The following is a 27,483-nucleotide window of genomic DNA, read 5'->3' on the forward strand; positions in this document are numbered from 1 at the left end:
AGATAGCAGACATTGTTTCTGTCTAGTGAATGACCTGGGTGGGGGGGAAATCATAGGAAGATCTAGGTTCTAATCCTGGCTCTATCCTTATATAGTGCTGCACAGTTCTTTGCCTCTCTGGCCATTGGGGACATTATTTACAAGGGAAATGGCAATGCTTGTCTTGTCTAATTCAGAAGGGTTGTTATAAGGATCACATGAGATGATGGTTGTGAAAATATTTTGTAAAATGTAAAGCCTGTACAAATTCTAAGTCCTATTTAAATTAAAAACTTGGAGTCACTAAGCATCCCCTCTGAAATAACATTTGGTGGGTGGGTGGATAGGAGCAGAGACTGATTTATCCTAGATAATTCCCTTGGCTTCCAGTTTCCCTCTGCCTATGTAGGGTCCTCTACTCCTTGAGAAGCAGGAGTGTTTCTGCCTCATGGCTCATGAAAAAAAAATCACCAGCAAAAAGCATGTGTTTTTCCTTGCATAAACATCAAAGGTTGTCAGAGGCCTAGGAAACTAAGAAAAGCCTTTGGCTGATTGAGGAGAAAAAAAACTGGTCTAAAAGAACCATTGTATGTCAGACAGAAGGCTGGATTTGGCATCAGAGGACCTGGGTTCAAATACTGGCTCTACCCCTTACCAGCTGTGTGATCTTGGAAAAGTCACATTATGTTTCTGAATCTGTTTCCTTTTCTGAAAACTTAAGGGGCTGATTTAGAAGACCTCTATAATCCCTCCCAGTGACAAATATGCCAGTAAATTTTGAAGGAAATAAAATTTTTGTTTTGAATTGACCATTTTGGCATGCTTAGATCCCAGGAAGAAATGCTGTGTTACAAGGAGAACCATCTCCATTTTCTGCCTGGTGGGAAGGTAACTTAAGCCAGCTAGTTCTGGGCTCAGAAGTCATCCCAAGGGTGAGGGGTAGGTGGATTACAGCTTGAAGCAGAAAACTTCTGAGAAGCACTGAGTTTCTCAGTCTCCTCAGACCCAGTCTCTTCTCACTTATCCTGCCACTTGGGAGAGATGAGGACATTTGTAGTAATTTCCCATCTTACTAATGAATTCAGACTGCCAGCCTCTTGCTGGAGTACCAGTGGAGAAAGGCTGCCATCCCTGTCCAAATGCATATGAATCAAATGGGGGTAGATTGGACACAGCCATCAATGAAGGGTGACAGGCCCTGGAGCCTGCCACAGGGACCCATTAGAGAGCTTGCACACTGAATGCCAGCAACCTCACAAAACACCTCAAATCATCAGGGGGACCCAGAGGAGCTGCTGGAGTAGAAATGAACCATTTGACTATATGGAAAAACCAACCAGTGTGTTTATCTAGTGCCAAATACAATAGCATGAACAAGGCTCTGGCAGGGATGTTTCCTGTACAGAGGGCAGTGCAAATTGTGTGTGACTAAGCCTTGGACCTTGGCATATGTGGTAGTATCAAATTTCTTCACTAACAAAGAGCTACAGGCAATGATCAATGATATTTATAAAAGGGGGCTGGGATGCATATCCTGGTGGTAGATGTTTGAAATTCACAGACATTCATGGTTTTCATTTTGGATAACATCTTCAGTCTCCTCTTTCTTTGGCAAGCTTAACAGCCCCCTAACCCCCTTCCCCAAAACGAAACCAACTGGGTTTGCTCCTTTTAATTCATTTTATTCCCTCTTTTATATTCTGGTATAGGAGGGGAGATGGATCCATGATCTGAATAATATACAGAATTACCAATTTAGAACTGGAAGGGACCTTATTTGTCATCTAGTCTCCCCAACACCCGCAATTTAGGGATCAGGAAACTGCCCCAGAGTGGCTGAGTACAACCAACATTACACAGTAAATAGTGAAGGAAGAATTGGAATGTGAATCCTTTGATTCTAAGTCCAGGGCTCTTTCCACTGCACCAAAATGCTTCTCTCATATGAGAACTGCCTTTCTCCCTATCCCTGGTAAAAGCAAATAGAAAACCTCAGGAATCCTGTTGCTACCTCTGATCTTATATAAAATCCCTTCTTGGGAAACAGTTCCTGTGTGACCTTGGATAGGTCACTTCTCTGGGTTTCAGTTTCCTTATCTGTAAAATGAGAACATTGGAGTAGATGACCAATAAGGTACCTTTTAGTTATAAATCTTTGTTGCTACTATTCAGTTATGTTTCAGTCATGTCCAACTCTCTGTGACCCCATTTGGGGTTTTCTTGGCAAAGGTACCAGAGTGCTTTGCCATTTCCTTTTACAGCTCATTTTACAGATGAGGAAACTGAGGCAAACAGAGTTAAGTGACCTGCTCAGGGTCACAAAGCTAGTAAGCGTCTAAGGCCAGATTTGAACTCAGGTCTTCTCTGGCTTCAAGTCTGGCACTCTATTAACTGCACCACCTAGCTACTCATAGTGATAAATCTATGATTCTAAAAAAACACTATGACTCAGATTGTATGGATTGAAATCTACCTTGCTGGATGCCCTAATTTTCTCTGTATTAAAGCAGAGACCTTCAGCATGGCTGGGTATGTTCAAACCCATGGTACCAAAGTAGGAATCTAGCATTGGCTTTATCTCCAAGGACTTATTGCTATAAGCTGTACTATCATTTTGAGGCAAGATGGAATAGGGAATTGGAGGCAGCAAGACCTAGGTTCAAGTCCTACTTCAAACATTTACTGGCTGTGCAATCCTGGGTAACCTCTCAGTGCTCTAGGACCGTAAGTTAGATTGTTGTTGTTCAGTTGTTTCAGTTGTGTCTGACTCTTCGTGACCTTGTGGACCTCTGTTCATGGGGTTTTCTTGGCAAAGATACTGGAGTGGTTTGCCATTTCCTTCCCCAGTGGCAAACAGAGGTTAAGTGACTTGCCCAAGGTCACATAGCTAGGAAGTTTCTGAGGCTGGATTTCAACTCAGATCTTTCTGACTCTAAACCCAGCACTCTATCTACTGTGTCACCTAGCTGCTCCATAAGTTGGATAGCAGGCGCTAATCTGCAATGGTATAGGGGGTTTCCTTACCTTGAATTCCCTACCTAATAATATCACAAATCTAGACCAAAAACCATAAAACTCCCAAACCTTAGCACTTGAGGATCCAAAATTCCATTGGTATAGGCTTCTCTACTTCCCCTTTTGGACTAGTATGGACAATTCGTCTAGTGTCCATGTTGCCATTGTACTTTTCAAACCCTTCATGACTTTAGTATATGGTCTTTCTGAGTCAGTATGGACAAAAATATGTACTACTTTCTAGTTATTAGCCTCTCTGAACTTAGAGAGTTTAAAAGACCAGGCGTGGGAAACCTGCAGCTTCGAGGCCATGTGTGACCCTCTCAATCCTCAAGTATGGCTCTTTGACTGAATCCAAACTTCAGAGAACAAATCCCCTTAATAAAAGGATTTTGTTCTGTCAAACTTGGCCTCAGTCAAAAGGCCACATGCAAGAACCTAGAAGGCCACATGTGGCCTTGAGGCTGCAGGTTCCCCATCCCTGGTTTTGACCTTGGGCAATAAATGTACAGCCACATTCATCATTGGGCCTATACTCAAAGCCGTTCTGGCTTAACAAAATTTTATACAGCTCTGGCTTCACTGGTATAGCCTTTGAGAACCCAGGATCACTTGCATATACATGGAGGGGCAGATGATGGGCTTGAGAGGAGTTTTAAGTGGCTCTATAAATGCCATTATTATAATTATTCTCTCTACTGGATGTCCTCCATGACAACTAAAGAGTGATGATGAGGAATGTGCTGGGTATAAGTAGGCTGCAACATGTTATAAATGAGGAACTAGGCAGGAGAAGCCACATAATGAATGTCACTGAAAGAATATGTGATGGACAAAAACATGGGCTATTTCAATTTGAGAATGTCTTAACAAATTGTGGGGCATATGTGTAATGGATTATTACTACGTTATTAGAAATAAGGATCAGAAGAGATAACATGTAGAACACTTGGCAAACTTTAAAGTGCTATATAAATGCTAGCTATTATTAAATGGTAAATACAGAGAAGCATGGGAAGGCTTATATGAATTGATACAAAGTGAAGCAAGCAGAACCAGGAAATACATACATACATACATATATATATATATATATATATATATATATACACATGTATACACACACACACACACACACACCACAGTGACTACAACAATGCAAATAGAAACAATAAAAACAAAGCAATTGAAACTGAGCAATGTGAAACTATAATGATCAAACTTGGCCCCAAAGAAAGCATTTGTTGTTGTTTAGTCATTTCAGTCATATCTGACAATTTGTGGCCTCACTTTGGGGTTTTCTTGTCAGAGACACTGGAATTATTTGCCATTTCTTGCAGCAGCTCATTTCACAGATGAGGAAACTGAGGCAAACAGAGTTAAGTGACTTGCCCAGGGTCACACAGCTAGTAAATGTCAGAGGTCAGATTTGAACTCAGGAAGATGAGTCCTTTTGATTCCAAGATCAGTGCTTCATCTGTTCTACCTCAGTGCCCAAAGAAGATATTCAGGAATGCGCTCATTATAGAGGTGGGGGGACTATGTTGAGTTCTGAATGTATTGTTGGATTTCGTTAGTTTTGCTAAACTGTTTTCCCTTCTCCATGTTATTCTCTGTTATAAGGGATTGCTCTTTGCAAAGGGGAGAGGGACTTATTGGGAAACTTAGATGATGTGAAAATAAAATATGCTAATAAAAATTTAAAAAAAAGGGAAAACATAGGCTAGTAAAACTGGCAGCTTGGTGGCACAGCAGATTGAGCAATGGGTATGGAGTCAGGAAGACTTGAGTTCAAATTTGGTCTCAGACATATACTAGTTGTGTGACCCTGGGCAAATCCTTTAATCTGTTTGCCTCAGTTTCTTCATCTGTAAAATGGGAATAATAATAGTTCCTACCTTCCAGGGTTGTTGTGAGGATCCAATGAAATAATAATTATAAAGCACTTAACACAGTGTGAGGCACATAGTAAGCTCTATATAAGTGTTAGCTATTATTGTTATCATCATCATCATCATTGTCAGTCACATAGTAAGAGCAAAGATACCTGAAGGATAGCTTATGTGCTCTTTTGGTATCTCCATGATGTGAAGCAAGGTCTTTAGCATAGGGGGCAACTAGGTGGCACAGTGGATAGAGCACTGACCCTGAAGTCAGGAGGACCTGAGTTCAAATCCAGCCTCAGACCAAACACTTACACTTACTAACTGTGTGACCCTGGGCAAGTCACTTAACCCCAATTGCCTAAAAGAAAAAAAAAAGATCTTTAGCATACTGGGTGAACCCTTGTTGATAAATGAATGGGAGGACATGGATCAGAGTTGCAAAGGATGGCTGAATTTGCATTCTTTTAGGGAATACCCAACTGAAGAGACCACAGATCCAATAGAGTATTTAAGTAGTATTATTAATTACTATTATCTTATTCTTATCTTTTTTAGGCAGCTAGGTGACCTAGTGGATAGAATACTGGATCTGAAGTCAGGATGACCTAAGTTTGAATCCTTACTCATACAGGTACTAGCTGTTTGACTCTGGGAAATTCATTGAACTTCTCTTAGCCTCAGTTTCTTTATCTGGGGCTAGAAATCAGGATAATAATAGGACTTATGCCCAGGGGTGTTGTAAGGACCAAATGAGATAACACATGTAAAACATTTTGCAAGCATTCAAGTGCTATGTAAATGCAAGTTGGCTATTATAATATTTCTCAATGGTATTCAGACAGAAATGATCCTGGGACAAGTCATTATCTTGCTATTTCTTTATGCTCATTGTTGTATGGATTACTGCACAGGTAGATAAAGTTACTTTTTTTTTGTAGTTGAATAAAAGAACAGTGATGTAAATTTATCCTGGTCTCCCTGAAAGCATCGTTGTTTTGACATTAGTAGCAGAAAGGAGGATAGGTGTGATGTGTATCTCATGCTGTTGCCATGTGATTTTGATCTAGTTGGCCAGGTCTCTATACTTTGAAAGCTTTTTTTCCCACATAGCTTGGAGATTATGAGGATTTGGCAAAGAGACATCTTTATTATTATAATTTTTTATTATTTTAATTAATGTGATGTCAGCATTCTTGGCTTTCTTCAGGACTTTCTTCTGAGCATTTTCTGGGGATCATTTGGCTCTCATTTTGATTTTGTTTGTTTTCTGGAAGGAAGAATTTTGCTTAATTGGAAATCTATACCTTGGTTTCATTTCTGTCTCTCTCCCTTTGAAAAGAAGTCTTCTCTATTTCTGTTAAAATTGAGAGCCCTGCTCAATTCTGATAACTCAGCTGCCTTTTAAATTACAATCTTGGAGGAAAAGGCATCTTGATCCAACTTACTTTTTAATTACTTTCAGGTGAATTAGACATTCCTCCATTGTAGGCTTTTCTTCCCTCAGATGTATTTAAGCCCTCAAATCTATTTAAAACCTTTCTTTTACCCAAATTAACATGCTGAGAAATTCTGCCATTTAGAAGTGTGTGTGAGTGTGTGTGTGTATGTAAATATAAAGTTCAGGTTAATGACTTCTCTCTAATTTGAAATAATTTTGATCAGAAAGTGGTTCTATCACACAGAGTCTAATTACAGTGAAATGACATCTTTATCTGCTCAAAAATACATTGAAGAGGAAGAGCGGTATATTAGCAAGAGCTTTGAATTTAAAGTCCAAGGACCTCAGTTTGAATCCCCATTTTGCCATTTACTTGCTGTGTTCCTGAGCACTACTTAACCTCTCTGTCTCATTTTCCTCACCTGTAAAATGAAGGGGATGAATAAGATGGCCTCCAATATCCCTTCTAGCTTTAAATCTATAATTTTTTGATTATGTAAAATACATTTAAGATAGAGAAAAATGCCTAGTATGGTGTAAGTTTATGGTGTCCCAAACCTTTTAGTGTGCAGTTTTAAACATAGCTTTAAACTGCACTAAGAATTTCAGGACACCAACATGTATTGAATAAGATATTTACTACTAGTAGGATATTCACTCTACCTCCCTTACCACCTCTGCTACTCCTTCCAATAACAGTAGTATTTAGTTAGATCTGCCTCACTAATGGACCAGGATAATTTTTAGCATTTCCTAAAGGACATCACTTCACACATGCTGTCTCCAAAGTCGAATGCTACATTGAAGAAGTTCGAAAAGACAACTTTTTGATAAAAGTTCCCAGGGGACATGAGCTAGTCAGGACAGATGTTATATTTTTCATACCAACAGAGCAGACAGACAGACAGCCTCCCCCATAGTTGATAGAAAGCTGGACTTTGAGTTAGGAAATCATGGGTTTGAATTCCATCTCAGATATTTACTAGCTTGTTCACACAAGTTAATCACTTAATCTTTCTTAGCCTCAATTCCTGCATTTGTAAAATGGGGGCAGGGCTAATAATAATGAAGAACAAATGGGATATTGTGTATAGTAGTCCCCAGCATTTTTTGTTCCTCAAACTTCTTTCAATAACCCCAATAAAAATGGATTGTGAACCCTCCTTCAGGGCAATTTGATACACTGCAGATAATATCATTCATAATTATTTATTGCTTTAAGGTGCTATTAAGGAATTTTTTAGCATTAACCACTTGGACCAAAGTCAAAAACTCTCTGACAACTCCTGGTATAATGTATCCTGCAAACCTTTCACTAGATACATGTGAGCTATAATTATTATCATTACAAGGTAATAGAGTAAAGTATTCAGAGGTTCAGGACATTAATTTTTCTCAATCCTGGCTCATACCTTGTTGTCCCCCAAAAAATACTATGAGAGGAACTTCCAGAGATGGTGGACCACTGATAAAAAACAAATTTATCAAAGTAATAAGTATGAATCAGGGCACCAAGACTCTAAGTAGATGTTAAATAGTTCCCCTGACTCTTGGAAAGCCCTCAAGACCAGGTCCCCTGGGTAGGTTACTAGAATTTGTTTGTGTCCTCTCTGTCTATTTACACCCTGCAAGAGCTGTTCACTCATGAATGTGGAAACTAGAATCTCCAAAGTTATGTTTAAAATGAACACCAAGATTTTTGGAACATCCTGTATTTATGCCATACTAGGCATTCCTCTCTCCTTAATGTATTTTATATAATCAAAAAATCATAAAATCTCTATTTGGGACTGTTTTAAAGAGAGGTAAGAGTGATTTAGAGCAATGCAGTTATATTCCCCCTGCCTGGATCCAGTGCCAACTAGGCTTTCTCCATTTTCTCACCTGCCAAATTCTGATGAGAAGCTTTGTCCTGTCCACAGGAATGGAAACTGCTGACTGTAAACTCCAGAGAACTGCCAAGTATGAATGGGCTAGTGATTTACACTCATCTAAGCAAAAAGGAAAAAAAAAATTCCCAAGAGGCCCACATTCAATTATTTATTAAAATACCTGTTCTCGGTAAGTTCTAAGATGCCCCTGTGGTGTTGGAATAGTTAGTTATAAACTAAGGAAGACCATGCATGAAAGAACCTTGCAGCTTAGTGTTTATAGCAAGTTATGGCTGATACCAAATGTCGGCAGAGTAAACCATGAGTTTGATTAAATGTCTTTATAATGATGTTATCAAAGCCCCAAGCACCCATAACAGAGCAAACAAATGTGTCAGAGTAGCAGTAAGCTATAAAGAGAAAAGAAAAACTGTTATCTTCAAAATGGATGAGCAGCAAAGTAAGAAAGTTACTATTTATTTTCCACTGATAACTCATTGAGGATGCAAGATTGGAGTTTTTATGGGTGCTCAGGGCCATCAGGTTGATGCAGGGGTCATAGACCCTACAAAGACTTGAAAGTGACCCCATATTGGTCCTTGGAAGACTGGGCACAGAGTGGCATGGTTGACCAATGGAGACTCCACTTAAAATCTTAAGGATTCTGAGGATGAATAGATGTCCTCCTTCAGCTCAGTTCAATTCAATAGACACCTAGTAAGCCCTGACTGCACAAGTCACTTACTAGGTGCCCTGTGATTCACAAAGGATGATAGATAGGTTACAGGGATTGGACTTGTGATTTTATTGACACAGGGAACTTCTTGGTGAGGAGGCTTGCTCTACTAAAGAAGGTAGGCATTTTTGTTGTAACTCATCGTCTTAGAGAGTTTTCTAGGGCAGAGGGGTCAAATTATGTGGCCCACTGGCTGCATGTGATTCACAACACTCCTGAGTGTGGCCTGAACTAGATTAATACATAATTGGTAATTATTTAATCAAATAAATAAAAATACAAAAAAATATAGATAATATTTATATATAGTTTCCTAAGTCAACGTGCAGCCTGTAGGGATTGTTGTGTACAATTTAATCTCTCCCCTCCCCCTCCAATTTCTATTTGAGTTTGATACCATTGTCCTAGAATACTGAGAATGATTTGCTCAGGGTCACACAGGCAGTGTGTGTTAGACAAAGGACTCAAACCAGGTTTTCCTGCCTTCAGTGCTAACTTTCCACCCACAAGACTGAGCTGCCTCTTGAAAGGAATGATACAAAGGGAAAAACAAACAAAATTCCCTCAAGGAACTTATTTTCCATTCATAGAATTCTAACAATTTTGGCTTTGACTCCTCATATAAAATGTTATGGACTCAATCTCATGAGAGCATTAGCCCAAAATAGAAGACATTGGCCATTTAAATACTAGAAAGCCTCAGTAGCACGGAAGGGGCAAAGCTATGAGGATCTTCGGTTGTCTCTAGGCTAGGGCTGAGGCATCATCCGCCCTCTTGATACTGACTGATGTTCTCAGCCTCTCCTCCTCCTAGGACATCTCTGGGTATTAGTCCTTTCCTGAATTTGGATGCCCTGGCCATTTCAACCCTAGACCATACTATCCATTAAATTTCTCTCTTATATAGGTCCCCATACTGACAGTGATTAGTAAACTATCCTTGGGGTTGGTGTCCTAGAGTAACCGAGGCTCCATTTTGAGGAAAGACCCAGGCTAGTCATCCTCCATTTCCCTTCCAGCTCTGCTTCTGGCTTTCTGGGTTTTGCCTTTGTACCTTAGCTGCCATCCAACTCTGAAGCTTCCTTCAGTGCGTCTGGTCTTCTCACCTTGGAACATCCTTGCTGACTCCCTTCTCTAATTGATAAGTTCCTCTCATGGTCACCATTTGGGGAGTCCAGGTTAGCCCTACTGGACTCCTTGGTTGGTTCTGCTTCTGACTCTCTGAACTTTGACACCATGACCCCCTCAGGTACCTTCTTCCCACCCCCACTGCTTTCACCCCCTGTCTCTACCCTACTATTTTTTTTCTTGCATTATCTTCCACCATTAAAATGTAAGCTCCTCTGGGGCAAGAATTGTGTTCTTTTTTGTTTTCATTTGTGTGCTAGAGCTTGGTACAGTGTCTGACGATTAATGCTTGTTGCCAGCCTGCCTGTATTGTAGGATCACAATTTTAGATTTGGATGGGAACTTAGAAGTCATTTAGTTCACCCTCCTTATTTAATGGATAAGAAAAGTGAGTTCCAATGTCCAATTCTGTATTCATCTGGGCTGTTAATTGGTCCTTGGTGTGACTTTCTGAGGTGAGGTAGAGAGGTGACTTTCTGAGGTGAGGTAGAGAGATAGGACTTCCCCCCGCCCCCCCCAATCTCAGGTGATTCTATGAAAAATCACTTGTCTCCTGGGACATTTTAATTTTCCCCATTGAGCTTTGGTTCAGGGAATGTTACATTGGTCTATGTGTCTTAGCTAAATTTTGTACCTTATCTGGTGCCTTGCATGATATTCTTCATAAAGTAGGTACTTAATATATGTTTATTGAATCAAATATTTGTATCAGAGTTTATGGGAAGACCAAGATACCTCACCTACATCTTCTCATAAAGTTCAACTAAAGGGCCTCAGAGTTCAAAAAAGGTCAAGAATGGACCAATGCTCTTATTGACCAGTACTGCCTGGGGAGGAGCCAGGCTCTTGGTCCTTTTTCCAGGACTAGGTTTATTACTCATGGAAGCAGAGGTCTCCCTGGCTTCATTATCCCCCACCTTCTGGATTGTTCTTTTGCTCTGTATTTGTTTAGAAGAGAGATGACTGTATATCACTATGAGTGGAAGAGCTCTTTCTGAGATTAGAGGAAACCATTGAAGTTTTCTAAGACATCTCAGTAGCTGAATATAGTTTCTCAGTGGCTTTTGATGTTGTTTTCACCATCTGTTGTGAAACAGCTGCAGAATGCAACTTTTGACATTTAAGAGGGGGGAAATGAAGATGGTAAAGATATTTAACTTTGAAAGGTCACTTGATATATGTAGGCAGGCCACAATAAATGACCAGATGGGTATTGAAAACGTGGCACTTCTGGGACTGAAACTGATTATAGAGGTACCTGCAAATTTTCTCTCTTTTGAGGACGCAAAGGGTGCATGAGTGGGAAGCCCCCTCTGAGGGATTATTCACCAGGCTGTCCATTAATACAATGTGTTTGGGTCAGTGTTCTTCGAAGGCATAAGTGCTCTTCCCTTGTTCCATGAAAACAAGGAAGGAACTGGCTGCATTGTTTTCTCCTAAACTTTCTGTATGACATCCAGGAGACGAGACTGAGATACCCAGGGAAATTTACTACCCAAGGTGCCTTTGCTTTATTGTTTTTGTGCTCTGGTGCCTCAGAAGCCAGAAAGGGAAGCATTTGGCCCAGGGGTCAAGAAAGATGGTGCCACAGAAGGGGGCACATTTTTTGCATAGGAGGCCTTTACCAGGAGATAGCTCACATTCTGCCCCTGAGTATAAGGAAGCTGCCAATGGGATAATAAAATTAGCCAAGGTCAAAGAAAGACTTGGGGCTTCTTTTCAGGAAGCAAAGATAATCGGCTGTGGCACTTGGGGGGTGGAGTTGGTTAGAAGGACAATACTCTGGGGATCCATGCATTCTGTCCCCTTCACAGTTTCATGGAAGATTCACCTGAATAAAGGAGTCAATCCAATTCAAGAATATTAAGAGTCTATCTGCTATGTGTCAGGTACTGGGCTAGTTGATGGCAATATAAAGGCAAAACTGAGATGGTACCTATTCTCAAGGAGTTTACATTATGCTAGGGAGATACAACATGTACATAGATAATAAATACCAAGTACTGAAAAGTTATATAAAGTACTTTCAAGAAGTTGACAGAAAACTACCAACTGGAGGTCAGGAAAGGCCTTGTGTAGACAGTGGCACTGGAATTGTGACATGGAGAAAGCTAGGGATTCTGTGAAGCAAAGACAAGTAGAGAGTGCATTTTGGACTCACAAGATGACTCACGAAGTCACAGAGGCAGAAGATGCAATATACAGGGAATAAGTAGCTGTCCAGTTTGCCTGGAATGGAAAATGTGGGAAGTGTGTGAAAGGAAAGTATGTGATATGTAAATAAGGCTAGAAAGGTAAATGAAAGTCCTGTCTTTGAAGGCATTTAAACAACAGGTTTAGGATTTTTTGTTGTATCCTAGAATAGTAGGGAGTCACTGAAGGCTTTCAAGTAGGAGAATGACATGATCCAATCTGTGTTTTAGGAATGTCACATTGGCAACTATGTTGAAGATGAATTTAAGAGGGGCAGAGACTGGAAGCGGGTAGACTAATTAGGAGGCTGTTGAAATAATGCAGGTAAAAGGTGATGAGGGGATGAACTAAGTTGGGGGCTGTGAGAGTGAAAAACATTTTGTAGGTAAGAGTGACAAGGTTCAGAAACTGACTGGATATTGGTTGGGTTTAGAGAGAGGTTAGATTCAAGGATGACCCTCAAATTGCAAACCTGGATTGCTTGAAGGATGTGGAGATGTCCTAGTAGGATCTCCTTTTCTTTTGCCTATAGCTATTTTTAAATTTTATTTTCTTTATTAAACCATAAAGACATATTTTATTGCCTCCTTTTTTTCTTTTTTATTAATTAATTTAGTTTTTGTTTTTAACATTCATTTCCATAAGTTTTGGAGTTTCAGATTTTCTCCCCCTATAGCTATTTTTTTTAAGCCAAGTGCATTGTATGGTTTGGTAGCCTTTCATGGGTGATAGAACATTCTAGAGGGAAGGCAAATAATGTTTTGGGCATTAGAAGACTGCAATGTTTTAAGAACATCTGAGTTCAAATCCCTCCTCAGATACTTACTATTGTGATCCTGAGGAAGGCACTTCAGCTATGCCTTAGGATCTTCATCTTTAAAATGAGCAGCTGGGCTAGATGATTTCTGAGGTTACTTCCAGCTCTAAACTCATGAGACTATAGCATTACTTGCATGTGGTCAGCCTGCCTCTGTTTACAGATTTCTGTGGAGAGAAGAAAATTCTCTTAAATGTGGTACATTATTACAAGTTATCACACATTATTACCTATGTGGTCTGCAAAATGATTGTCACCTCCCTTCATCTCAACACTCTGTTTCCAGTAACATAACCTATGATTCCATTACCTTTTTTTGGCTTCCATGTCATACTGTTTACTATACCGAACTTCTAGGCTGCTAAAATTCCCAGGTCTTTTTCACATAAGCGCTTGTCTAGCAATTCTCTGTAATCCTGTGACCAAGCCAAAACTATTCTAATAGTTTTAGGTCAGAGTTGATGAGGGCCTCTGACCTAGGATGCAGAATATACAAATTGAGAAGAACAGACATATGCAAGAGCTATTACAGAAAAAGAAACAATATTTGGCAACAGGTTGGCTATGTAGGGTGAAAGAGAATAAAGAGTCAATGTAGTGAGCCTCAGAGACTGAAAGGATCAGTTATTCCTCTCTTCTTGATACATGATTAACCCATCTTCTTTTTTCAATCATACTTAAAAAAGACAGCTCTGTCACCACTCCTCACACTTAATTCCTTGTTTATAATGGATTGTAGCCTGTTCATGTCTAACATGTGGCTATCCATTACTTTATTTATGTGTCTCAATTGCACTTTTTTGAAGAATGAACCTGATCAAAATGGACATATAAATTTAGCAAAGAATTTTTTTTTTATCCTTTGTGAGTATTATTATACAGGGTTTAGGCAAAATGGGAAGCCAATTCCTCCAACATACACCACTTTATTTTGCATTTTGCTACTAGCTCAACATAAGTCTGAAATGCTTATCCAAAATACCAGTGTAATCTTAGTCTGTATTAATAGAAATCTAATGTCCAGAACAAGGGAGGTGCTAGGTTCACTGTATTCTGCTTCTGTCAGATCGTGTCTGGAGTTTTCTGTTCAGATATGACTACTATGGTATTTTGCAACTTGTAGCCATATACCATTACCAAATTGATAAAAAAAAAGTTTGGCCTGTGATTCAAGGAGAAATTTGGAGTCATTAAACCCAATTGAAATAAGACAACAACAAAATAATCAGAGATGTCCAAAAATGGAATGGGCTGGCTTATTGGGTACCCAGTTACCCATCTTTGGAAGCACTCAAGTAGTTGCAGAATCTTATCATAGATATCATAGAGGGAATTGATAAACCTATGATAAAGATTTGGACTAGATAACTTCCAAAGTGATTTCCAAATGAGAGTCTATGCTTCTGTGAGGTTCCTTAAATGGGTAAAGGGGTACTGAGTCCTGGGAACTGGGAACCTCACCCTCACTTCAGAAGCTTAGCAACAAATTGAGAGAAAATTAAAATGGAGCTAGGAACTGAGCGATTATACTGAGTAGAGGTTTCTAGGTTTGAGAGATGAATGTGATGGGATGTGAAGGAAAGGAATACATTTCCCATACCAATTTGTTATTCATGTAAATAAGAGTTTTAGCCTCAAACTTTCTGGCATCTTATTATGCAGGTGACTTGCTCATTGCCATGCATACAATTTGCATTTTTTCTTTCTATGCCAAAAAAATGTGTAGACTGTGACTTGTACACAGAAATTATCTAAAAGCACACATGAACGTTTCTTTGGTGTGTGTGTAAATATGTACATATGAATCCCATTAGATAAAGGCCCAGATGTCACCGAAAATGGCTGTTTCCAGCATCATGTCTTTATGGCAGATGTTACATTTCATTTCTGAAATTCAGTCCTGTGCTTCTTAGACTGTGTTTCTACCACATGCATGTTTACGGATCTCAGCCCACCATGTAGGTAGACATAAATGCACACTTGTGTGTCTCTGTCTTACATGTTGACTTAAAGGAGCTTTTAACATCTGAAATCTTGCCCTAGAAGAGGCAGCTGGTGGCAAAGAGTATGTTTTAAAAGGGCACTGGCTTTGAAAAGACTTCAGATTTGTGTTTCTCTGGATTTTGTCATTGCAAATGGGGAATTTGATTTAAAACCAGGTTTTGGTCTTTTCTGTTACTAGGAGGTAAACATTTCTCATTCTCAAAAACCACAAATTAATCATTTTTGCAAATCAGGGCTGAGCTCTGAGCCCCTGACCAGGAGTGCTGAGCCCATTGGCCTCAAGAGCCTGGATTTGCCAGGGTGTGCTGCTAATACATATGCATTTGTGCTTCTTGTGGGAGCTTCGGCCCCGCAGGCATCAAGGGGTGAGGTTCTGCTCGCTAATCATAATGCGATATCAGTGTTTTCTGCAAATCCCCTTATTATCTCTGCATCATTAGCAGTTTCTGAGCTTGTCTACAGCTAATTTCACAGTGAATCTTATTTCTATCCAATATTTTGAATAAGCCATCACACTGGGCAGTGGCTGACATACCACTGAGAAACAGACAAATCAACCTAAAGCAGGCTTTAAAACAATCTCCTCAACCTAGCCCTAGGTCATGATTTAGGACAAAAAAGTTGGAAAGTTTCTAGATGAATTTTCTCTTAATGTCATTCGGGCTTTATCTATCTCCAGTCAACGTTGCTGGTAGAAAAGGAGGATGCAGCTTGAGCCCCAGACCACCATATTAATGGAGTAAGTTCATCCTAGGGGCAAATCTCTAAAATTCTCCAGGGATCTGTCCTTGGTCCAGTTTTTTGCAACATTTCATCACTGACATGGATACAGGCATACTTATCAAACTTGTTGATGTCTCAGATCTCACATAGATGACAGAATTGGGATCCAATAAAGAGAACTCTTGACAGGCTAGAACAGTAGACTGAATCTAAAATGAAATTCAATAGGGATAAATGTAAATTCCCATATTTGTGTTTGAAAATTGAGTGATGCGAGTATGGAATGGAGGTGACATTGCTAGATAAGTGCTTATGTGAAAAAGACCTGGGAATTTTAGCAGCCTAGAAGTTCGGTATAGTAAACAGTATGACATGGAAGCCAAAAAAAGGTAATGGAATCATAGGTTATGTTACTGGAAACAGAGTGTTGAGATGAAGGGAGGTGACAATCATTTTGCAGACCACATAGGTAATAATGTGTGATAACATGTAATAATGTACCACATTTAAAGAAGGATACTGACAACCTGGAGTGTATCTTGAGGATGACCAATATTGTGAGGGGATTTAAAATAATTCCATCTAAGGATCTGGGGATAATGAGCCTGAGATGAAAGAACTTGAGTTGTTGAGCCTGAAGAAAAGAAGATTTAAGGGGACATGATAGCTATCTTAGAGTATTTCAAGGGCCTTCAAGTGGAATAGAGATTATACTTGCTCTGATTAGCCCTGAAGGACAGAACTAGGTGAAATTGGTAGAAGATGTAGAAGTACATTTATCCTTGATAAGAAGAAAACATTCCTAATAATTAATTGGAGCCATCCAGAAGTGGAATGGGATGCCTCTGGAAGCCAGTTCCTTCTTGCTGTAGGTTCACACAGGATGGAGTATTGTCAACTTGCTGAGAATGTTGCAGAGGGAGGTTTTATCAGGTAGATTGTCTCTGGGGATTATCTAATTCTGAAATTCTTTGACATTTAGAGATACTGAGGTCAGTGCTTTCAAATCATCATTTTCAAAAAGTCTGAGATGAGAGAGAGCCAAGGCTCCTTGTGGAAGACATAATTATATTAAGAATATGGATTAGTAGGCAAGTTCCCTTTACCAGTATGTTAAATTATATCTTGGTCCCTAAAAGAAACAATCCATTTTTCTCATTAAGCAGTTATCAGACAATTTGGTCAGAGACAAGAGGGTTCAGATCATTCAAGAGTTACCCAGCCTCTAGAGACATAGAAGCTTCCAGGGTCCCTTTAGAAGCTGAGAAAAATGTATCGATTCCTTTAGCTCAAACAGGTCCTTCTCTAACTTATGGAAAGCTCTCAAGGTGCTAAGTATAACAACAATAGCTATAACAGCAACAGCAACAACAACAATGATGATGATGATGACTGAAATTTTTATAATACTGTGAAGTTTTAAAAGTGCTTTGTGTATGTGAGCCTTATGATAACATTGTGAGATATTTACTATTGTTCTCCCCATTTTACAGATGAGGAAATTGAATCCAGCACATCTAAATACACAATGTGGGCTAAGATGGCTCTTGGGGCTTTCCCCCAGGAGTCTGCTTGTTTAAGTAGAGGGATGGGATAACAGCAGCAGATTAAAATCTGCTGTGAAGAAGAAGAAACCCTAGAAAAGTATTTTGACAGAATTCAGTTGTAAATGGAGTCCTCTGTCCAAATGGGTATAATTTAATGTGGGCATGAAGACTTTACATGTTGAAGCTAATTTTTGATGAATCTGTTCCTTATTAGAAACCCTGACTAGGTTTTCAGTTGCCTCCTCCAGTTGTCTGTGAGGTAAGGAAAAATATTTTGACAGGTAAATTCAAAATTCTTCTTGGTCTAATCTGTCTCTGCTGGGAAGGATGGAAGAGTTAGTCAGTCAAGTATTTCTTAGGTACTTATTATGATCCAGGCACTGTGCTAAGTGCTAGGGATATAAAAAGAGGTGAAAGCCCCTGACCTCAAGGAATTCACAGTCTAATGGAGTAGCTCACAATCTAATGGATTGAGGATTTAAGCATTATGCCATCCTGAAAGATTTTCATCCTAGAAGAGTTAGTGAGAGGCTTTTAGAGGAAAAGGGGCATTAGTAACTTTAGTACATTAGTTAGTACCCTTTTTCTTGGCTTAGACCTAACCTCATGTTTTCACTGGGTTATGGGTGTGATAACTATGAGGACAGGAGACCTAGCTTCCAAAACATATTGATGGATTAATCTTAAACACCCAAACCAGAAAGTCAGTCAATATGGGGCTTCAAAAAAAAAAGTTGGTGTGGTAAGATCAATTGGATTAGCTATGAGCCAGGAATTTGAAAGGGTGGGGTGGGGAGGTAGGATTTTCATTCTCCTGGGTGCCCAAGTTATTCTCTGAAATTAGAATGGGCTGCCTTTTAAAAGTACTAGGTTCCTTTTCACTGCAAGTCTTCAAGCAAAGACTAATGACTATTATCTTTTGTATTGTAGTGAATTTTTTTTTTTTGGAGTAAGGTTAAGTTAGGTGGCTTATGAGGTCAGTGGGAACCTACTACCTTCTGTAGTGACTGACTTCATTCTAGGGATTAGGAGGTTTTTCCTCACATCAAACCTAGATTTTCCTCTTTGTACCTATTACTCATAATTCTACTATTTGAGGACAAGCAGAAGAAATCTATTTTATCTTCTGGTGAATGATAGTCCTTCAAGTAAAAGCTATGTCTAAGTGATTACAAGTATCCAGAAAAGTGCTTTTTATCCTTATTGGAACTGTAAATATAATCTTAGGACATTTTGAATTTATATCACTTTGTTTTCTAAGTTGGGGTTTGTTGTTGTTCAGTTGTTTCAGTAGTGTCTGATCTCTTTGTCACCCCATCTGGGACTTTCTTGGCAAAGATACTAGAGTACTTCAAGTTTCCTCCTCCAGCTTATTTTATAGGTGAGAAAATTGAGGCAAACAGGGTTAAGTGACTTGCCCAGGGTCACATAGCCAATAAGTGTCTGAGGTCAGATGCGAATCCAGATCTTTCTAATTCCAAGTTGTGTGCTCTATTCACTGTGCTAAACAAATTAGGGTTATATGTACTTAAAGTCACATCTTCTTTCTTTCTCCCTCCACCCAAAAGAATTTATCTTTTGTTTTTATACTCCTTACATTTTCCAATGTATCCATTTCTCTTTCCTCTGCTAGAGATCCATCCCTTAGAATGAATAATCACAAAGACCAAAAATAAGCATTTCAACAAAACTGCCCAACACTTTAAAAAAGTCTCATTAAGCAGTTCTTGCCAGATCTTCTCCATCTCCTCCTTGCAGTTCAAGAAGACATCTTCCAGTTACCATGTGGAGTTGGCCAAGGCAGGGTTGGTGTGCATCACCACCGTGTCATAGGCCATCCAGGTCATTTGAATGGATATCTTCTCTATCTCCTCCAGTATCTTCTCCAAGTCCTTGTTTAGGTTAGACAGCATCTTCAGCATGTTGTCATAATTTCTGTCCCCAAGATCAGACTCAGCCATTACAGCCTCTGGGGCCCCCTCCCTGCCCACCCAGTTTCAATTGTTTTCATGTTCTTTCTATTGTTTTCCATGTTCTGCCTAGGTCACTTTGAATCAGTTCATATAGGTCTTCTAGTGCTTCTATATATTCATCATAGTCATTATTTTTTACAGTCACAATATTCCATCACATTCATAGAGGATAAGTTCTTTTTAATTCATTAGTAGTATTCTATTTTTTTCCAATTGCATGTAAAGATAGTTTTCAACATTCATTTTTGTAAAATTTTGAGTTCCAAGTATTTCTCCCTCTTTCCCTTCCCTCCTCCTTCCCCAAGACAGCAAGCAATCTGATATAGGTTATACGTATATAATCATGTTAAAGGTATTTCCACATTAATCATGTTCTGATGGAAGCATCAGAACAAAAGGGAAAACCAAAAGAAAGAAAAAAAACAAAACAAAAAAACAAAAAAAAATGGAAATAAGATGTTTCGATTTGCATTCAGACTCCAAAGTTCTTTCTCTAGATGTGATTAGCATTTTCCATCACGAGTCTTTAGGAATTGTCTTGGATCATTATATTGCTGAGAAGAGCTAAGTCTATCATAGTTAATCATTATGTAATGTTGCTGTGTACAATGTTCTCCTGGTTCAGTTCACTTCACTTCAGCATCAGTTCATGTAAATCTTTCCAGGTGTTTCTGAAATCTGCCTACTCATCTTATAGCACGTAATATTTCATTACATTCAAATACCACAACTTGTTCGGCCATTCCCCAATCCTTCAATTTTCAATTCTTTGCCACCACAAAAAAGAGCTGCTGTAAATATTTTTGTACATGTGGGGAGGACATCTTCTTTAGCCACTCCTTAGTTGATGGTTATCTACTTTGCTGGCTAGTTCCTTGCTACTAAAAATGTGTTTATATAGCTTTTTGAGGGGTTATTTTTGGTCATTCACCTCCTTGGCGTGTATGCCTAGCAATGGGATTTTTGGGTCAAAGCTTGTGGACATTTGAATAATTTTCTTAGTATAATTCCAAATGGCTGGACCAACTCATAGCTCTACCAGTCATGTATTAGTGAGTCACACTCTAGTTCAATTTAATTCAACAAACTTATTAAGTAAATGCCTGCTATATGGATTGTCCTATAGTAGATGTTGATGATACAAAGATGATATCATGTACAGTCCCTGTTCTTATGGAATTTAACGTCTCAGTAGGGGTTGGGGCAGAATACACAGATAACTAGTATGATAACAGCCTAGGAGAAGTATAACTAAAGCTGTGCGAGAGATTTAATGGAAGAAGGGTTATTTATTAGTAGAGATAAGGTGTAATAAGAGGTTGCTTCATGGGAGAGGTGGGATCTGAGCTTGGCTTTGTCATGGGAAAAGGATTTTAATAAGAGGTCATGGGGTAGGGCTAGTACATTCTAGGTACTGGTGATGCTGAATCAAAAGACAATGAAATAGAGAGGGACAGGATGAAGTCTGGGAATGCAGTCCAGTATTGCAGTAAGCTTGGAAAGATAGGCTGAAACCTGCTTCTGGAGGACTTGATTTGTAGGTTTAAGAGTTTTCATTTGATTTGATAAAAAATAGGGAGTGACCCCAAATTTTTGAGCAGGAGAGTGACATGGCCAGACATATGCTTTAAAAGATAATTTTTGGCAGCTGTGAGGAGGGTGAATTAGAGAAGGAAAAGACTGAATCAGGGAGATCACTTAGGAAGTGACGAAAATAGTTCCAGCAAGAGATGCTAAGTGTCTGAACCAAGGGAAGTGGGAGTAAAGAGGAATGTTTCTTTGTAAGATGCTTTATGCTAAAAAGACTAAAATTAATTTCCTCAGAAACATGAGGAATTCCTTCACCCATTCCTGAGCCAAATCATGCTGACAAAAGAAGTCTTCATGGGGATTTCAACTGTTTCATTTTTTATAGTGCAATGCATTTGGTCTGAATGTGGATTCTGTTTACCTTGGAATACTAAGGGTCTATCTAAATACCAAATATTTGTAAGGGAATTTTGGAAAGTATCTGAGCAATGGATAATTCAACCGTGTTCCCCCTTACAACCTAGGTCCATGCTTTTTGGACCTACCAGCCTTAAGTAGAAACTACATTTATTCCAAACTCTCTGATTTCTGAAGCCCAGAGCCCATAACCCTTTGGTACCAAGAGATCCTAGAAAAGAATATAGTTGCTGAGATCCTGGACTTCTGTTTACCCATTGTTTCCATGCTGGAGTGGATCAGGGATGTGATTGTGCTGAGGGCTTATTCTGTACTGAGTAGGAATCCTTGCTGTTTCAAACTGCTTGCCTTATTGAAATCCCCCTGCAAAGAGGCTGCAGTTGAAATAAGAGCAGAGTTTGTCCTAACTCTGCAAAATAAAAACACTGGGGAAGGCTACTCTTATGTCAGGAAAGATAAGAAAACAGTTCATTTGTAGCTTCTAAAATTTAGTGTACAGTGTACAGTAGATGAAGATCTTTCTTTAAGCAGCTGTCTAAATTATCTGAGCAGCGTGAAAGAAATCCATTTGAGATCAAAATCCTTAATTTTCAGACCTTTCTAGGTTGATACATTTTTAAAAGAGGGAGGTTTGGTAACATTGTTTAATGTTAATTAGTTAACGCTCACATGGTACTTTGAAGATGAAAAGCATTATGTAAGCACTAAGTAGTATTACAGTGAAATTGCCCAATTTTAAGAAGGGAGATTGAAATGAAAATTTCACATAAGCAAATGCTCATCACCATCAGGTGCTGTGATTGGAGATTGTGTGAGTATGAATGTGCCTACAGTCTTTCCCCTTGTACAGCAGCACAGCCAAACATCCTCTCCTGAATAGAAATCGACAAGCAGATGAATGGAAAATTTACTAGAGGTAATTATAGATGGTGGGAGGCTCCATGTGTTTTCTAAAGGGGTCACTCCTTTTTTTCTTTCTTGTCACAAAGGGCTATTTTCTCTGATCACAGCTCTCTGGCAGTCAACACATTCCTTCCAGGACTTGGCTTTAGAGAATGCACCTGGAAGTGGACTGCTGAGACCTATCAGATTTTCCTACCAGAACTGTCCAATTCAGCCTGCCACAAGACAGTACCTACCTAATTTCTCTTAGGATCAGCCTCCTTTTTTTTTTTTTTTATAAGGTCTGCGAGGCTGTGATCACTTGCATGGTCGGTTCTAATGAGGAACAAGTGTTCCTCCTCCCTCCCCTAGTATTTCTGCCAGCCTCCTGTTCTTCCTTTTCTTTCAAAACTTGGCTCAAAACATTCCTCCTGTAGGATCCTCGGCATGATTAACTTTAGCGTGCTTATTTCAAACCTGCTAATTTGTTTAGGAAAGGCATTGTGGCTAGTGATTAGACTCTTAGAGAGCTAGATTCAGAAGAAGGAAGATCTAGCTAGGTTCAAATCCCTGGACAAGTCATTTACTCTAGCAAGGGCTTCTAAAACTAAATTGTAAACAGATACTGATTTACATCGGTTGAGAGTGTTTTCTCACTAAGAGTTCCCTTCAGCAATGAAATTATAAGTCTAGTCTAAAAAAATGTTCATCCCCTACCTCCCCACATCCACTCACTTCTTAACTCAGGACCATCTAGGTAAGGTCAAATTGCAGAATTGCTAATACCTTAATGACTACCATACCTGAGAACTTGTGCCAATAAGTTCTCTTTAAAGACTTGTTTGTAAGGCTAGTGCTTGGTTTGCTTGTATCCATAGTAGACAGATTAAATAGAACTTTCCAATGGAGACCTGTTCTCTAGAGTTGATGACAGGAGGTCCCTAGTCCAATCTAAGTCTTTAGAAAGGGCACAGAAACTTACACACATGAGCTGACTAAGGTGGGGATGCCAGGTGACTGTAAAGAACCAGGCAACCTGACAAAGAGGTTGTATAGGTTATATGTGATATTGCCCAAAGTAGTCTAAAGCTTCTTGAACTCATTAGAAAGAAGACAGCAAGCTGGGGGAGAGGAGCGTTGTCAAGTACACAAGGGACAATACCTAGCATTTAGGAAAAAAAAATTATGACCTCGTTCCAATGTATTTTAGAAGGGCAGCTTTGGGTACCTACAAGCTATGGTTCCTGACGTATACATGTGGTGGAAATAATGAATAATCAAAGCTTACAACTGGAAGGAATCTTAATGATCATTTTATCCAGAACATCCTTTTACTTTAAATCTCCTCATTCACTTAATAATAGAATGATTAATTGTTTGGTCTGTTTACAAAATATTGTGCTAGGTGCATGGATCTTATAACCTATTTTGGTATAAGGTAAGTGCATAAATAACTATAATGTATAGTATTGCATAAAAAGTATATTAGAAAATTTTGAGAGAGATTATTGCCAACTTGGACATCACATAGAGTTTCAAGGAGGTTGTGTTATTTAAGTGGAACTAAAATAAGTGAATGAAATGTGTGGACCATAAGAAATAAAATGCACAAAACAGGCAAATACAGGATGTCTTAAAAAGAAGATCCAAATAGGACAGCATAGCTGGATTATAGAATATATGGAAAGAAGTAATATGAAATAAGACTGGAAATGTAGAACATCATCAAATTGTGGGGAATCTTGAATGCCAAGCAGAATAGTAGATTTTACTTTGCGAGTATAAGAGTGTGTGTGTGTGGGGGGGTGGTGGTGCATTGAATCAGTGAGTCATCCCTCTTAAAGTAATTTCCTAAGCCAGATGAGAGCCCCTCTACTATAATCAATCTAAGTTTAAAAAGCCTTTGATCATTTTGGAAGGAAAGCCATTGGATAAAATGCAGTGACACTGTACAGGGAATGTGTTGGGATTGGTTGAAGAGCCTCAGTCACACTCTGTGGGTTGCGGATAAAACCAATAAGCTAGAATGGAATTGGACATTTCCAATTACCAGCCAGGAAAGAGCAGTGCCAGTGAAGTCTTGGATACTTAGTGAATTGCTTGGGAGGATAGGAAGAATAGAGTCTCTCTCTCCTCTCCCATCCCCCTTGACCAGAGGATGACCTGAACTTCAGAGGGTCAGAGGATCTGGACTTCTCATTGACATCCTTGCAGTATCCCTGGAATAGTATGTCTTGGCAGTTGTGTCTGCGTCAGGAGACAAGGACAAACTAGGTACCCCGAGGAAATGCAGCTTCAGGAACATACAAGGAGTCTAGAGTTAAACCGTATCTAAGGGGAACATGTTGAGGATAGCGAAGAGAATTCCAGAAGTTTTGTTATTCTCTTTGAAACATGCTCTAAATTTGAGCTCACTTTTCCCCAAGCTCTGTATGTACTTGTGGGAGAGTATGCCAAAAACTTTGGAGGGGATTTGTTTTGTACCAACTGCCTGACTTTACAATCTTAGTAAATATCATTTTCTAAAAGCTAATTAATCCTGGCTAATTAATTGATATCAACTGATAATCTGAGGTGACGCACTGGTTGTGGTTTGTCCTTCATTCTCAAAGACGACCATGACATCAGGAAGATGATGCCATGACTTGCAAGTGAATTGGATTTAAGTGAGGGAGGGCTGTGCAAAGTCACTAGCCTCACTTTCTCCTCTGGAGCCATATGGGTCCAGTGGCCAGATATAAATTAGGACAACTAGAGATGGCCCAGGATGCAATGGGAGACCTTGGCCTTTTTGACTCAGGAGAAAGACTATTTGAAAAGAATATCCTGCCCTATTGGGTTACTATTAGAATATATGGGGGGAGGGGAAGGAGCCACCCTCAGGGGACTCAAGTTTTCAATATAAGTGGCAGTTGGGATATTGGCTCCAAAACATGTGCTATACAAACAATAGGGAGTCATTGAGGATTTTTAGGCAAAGAAATGACATGATCAGGTGTTTTTCTTCTATTTCCTGATTCAAAGTCTAGCCTTTCAAGGGCATTTCTGACCCTGCCTAAAGAAGCCACCACATCCAGATCATCTTATCTAGGTGTTCATTGTTCATTGACTGGGTCTATCCTCCGATAGATCCTTTTGTATAGCTTGCCCAAGGTGGGAGTAGTCTGGCTTGTAATGAGTCACTCAGGCAGCTAAGTGGCACAGTGGATAGAGAAACTTGGTTCTCAAATTTTAAACTTTCATTTTCTCCTATAGGGAAAGCTAGATGGTACAGTGGATAGAGATCTAGTCTGGGAATCAGGAGGACCAGAGTTCAAATCCAGCCTCAAACACTTGACACTTAGTAGCTGTGTGACCCTGGGCAAGTCACTTAACCCTGATTACCTCATTAAAAAGCAAAAAGAAAAGAAAAGAAATGAGTTTCTCTTTGTCCATGGGTGACATGATCAGACTCATATACCCAGCCCCTAATTAGAACAGGCCCACCTCTCATTAGAATATTCATTGTCTCATAAATTGTTAACCAATCCGAGTTGATTTCTGCCTTTGAGATCACCCAATCTTCCAAGGGCATATAAACATTGAGTGCCTCTATGAGTTGCCTTTGGTTTATGAGAGAAAGCCAAATGATCATCATTTTATTTATTATCTGCCAGACATGACTGATAAAACATTAATAGTTACCCAGAATTTATTTCCTTCACATTTTTCATTTGTCACACAGACTTGGGTCTAGTTCCATCACACATTAGCTAAGCTATTCTGAGCAAGACACTTACCTCTTTGAGCTTTAGTTTTCTCATCAGTAGAAAAGGGTTACTAATACCTGCCCTACCTTACCTCCCAGAGTTGTTGAGGACATTAATTATAAGGTGCTTTCTTACAATAAAGTGCCATATAAATGTAAGTTATTATTTATTATTTTTAAACATGGGGATTTTATGAACAATTTTCAGGCATGCATCTATTGTATAAAATAAGACATACTTATATGTGTATATATATATATATATATGCTGAAGGATTCCATTCCTTGCACTAATCAAATTATACACTTCCTTGATCTACTATACATGATTTTAACAATCCTTTTTTCAACCACCACTGCTCCTGAATTGTAAGCTAAGCCGACAATGTAAAAGTCATGAGAAGGAGTTCACATGGAGCTGAGCTGGGCTCGCATTGCTCGTAAACAATATGAATAAAAATTCACTTTAAAATCTTTCCCCCCTTTCCTTAACAATGACATTATACCAATGGGCCCACTTAATTTCTTGCATTTGTACCTTTTCAAAAGAGCCCACTGCTTTACAATGTCAAATGTGACCTTTACAACAAAACGTACAAACTGAGTAGTACACAGAGGACTCTTGGAAGCTAGCAATTTTCATGATGCAAATTTCAGAGCAGAATAAGCCCATTAAACAAATTAGCAATTCATAAAAGCAAAAGTTCATGGTCAGGAAACAATTGCATCTTTTCAAAAGGTGTAATTTTAGCCCAATTGTAGCTTTAAAGTGTTTTTTTTTTTAAAAAGTAAATTAGGACTTTAATTTAATAGGTTAGATCTATACATCAGGAGAATACAATTTATCTGAAGTGAGTGAATTAGCAATTCATAAAAAAAGGCACAAGCCATGGATATAGTCCAGTGACCCTCCCCTGAAGGTGTGATTTTATCTATTGTTTAACGAAAAGACTAAGGCTAGGAACTAAGGTGGAATAAGCACCAAAGAGATATTGTGATACATTGGAAAGAACGGAACTTGAGGCAGAGGACTTGAGTTCAAATCCAGCCTCTGACACTTATTACCTTTGTGACCTTAGTTAAGCAAGTCATTTAATCTCCCTCGGTCTTAGTTTCCTTACTGTTAACATGAAGAGGTTAGATGACATGGCCCCTAAGGTTGCTTTCAGCTCTTATCATAGGACATGGTTTAATTTTGGAAGGATATCAGAACATAGATGGGGGTGATATTAGACTTTGTCATCATGAAATTAGATACCTTACCTAAGCGATTACAATTTCTCATGGAGTGGCAGGTACAATTCTGAAAAGATGTCTTGACTCATTGACTTTGCTTACTCTATTCTCATGCAATCTTCAATCTTATGCATTCTAGATTCATTACTCAACTATAACTATTCTCTTCAAAGTTACCAACGATTCCTTATTTGTCAAATCTGATGGTCTTTTCTCAGTTCTCATCTTCCTTGACCTCTCTGCCACATCTGACACTGTTGACCAACCTCTCTTCCTGGATACTCTCTCCTTTCTGGATTTTTGTGATAGATACCTCTCTCTCTCTCTCTCTCTCTCTCTCTCTCTCTCTCTCTCTCTCTC

General features: G+C 39.1%; 1 pseudogene; it reads right to left on the reverse strand.

Moving 5' to 3' along the window:
• Positions 1-19,036: 19,036 nt before the first annotated feature.
• Positions 19,037-19,298, reverse strand: LOC114032963 (annotated as a pseudogene).
• Between the last annotated feature and the right edge of the window lie 8,185 nt (positions 19,299-27,483).

The sequence above is a fragment of the Vombatus ursinus genome, unplaced genomic scaffold, assembly GCF_900497805.2.
Source record: "Vombatus ursinus unplaced genomic scaffold, bare-nosed wombat genome assembly UNPS02006215.1, whole genome shotgun sequence".
In the NCBI taxonomy this organism is placed as follows: domain Eukaryota; kingdom Metazoa; phylum Chordata; class Mammalia; order Diprotodontia; family Vombatidae; genus Vombatus; species Vombatus ursinus.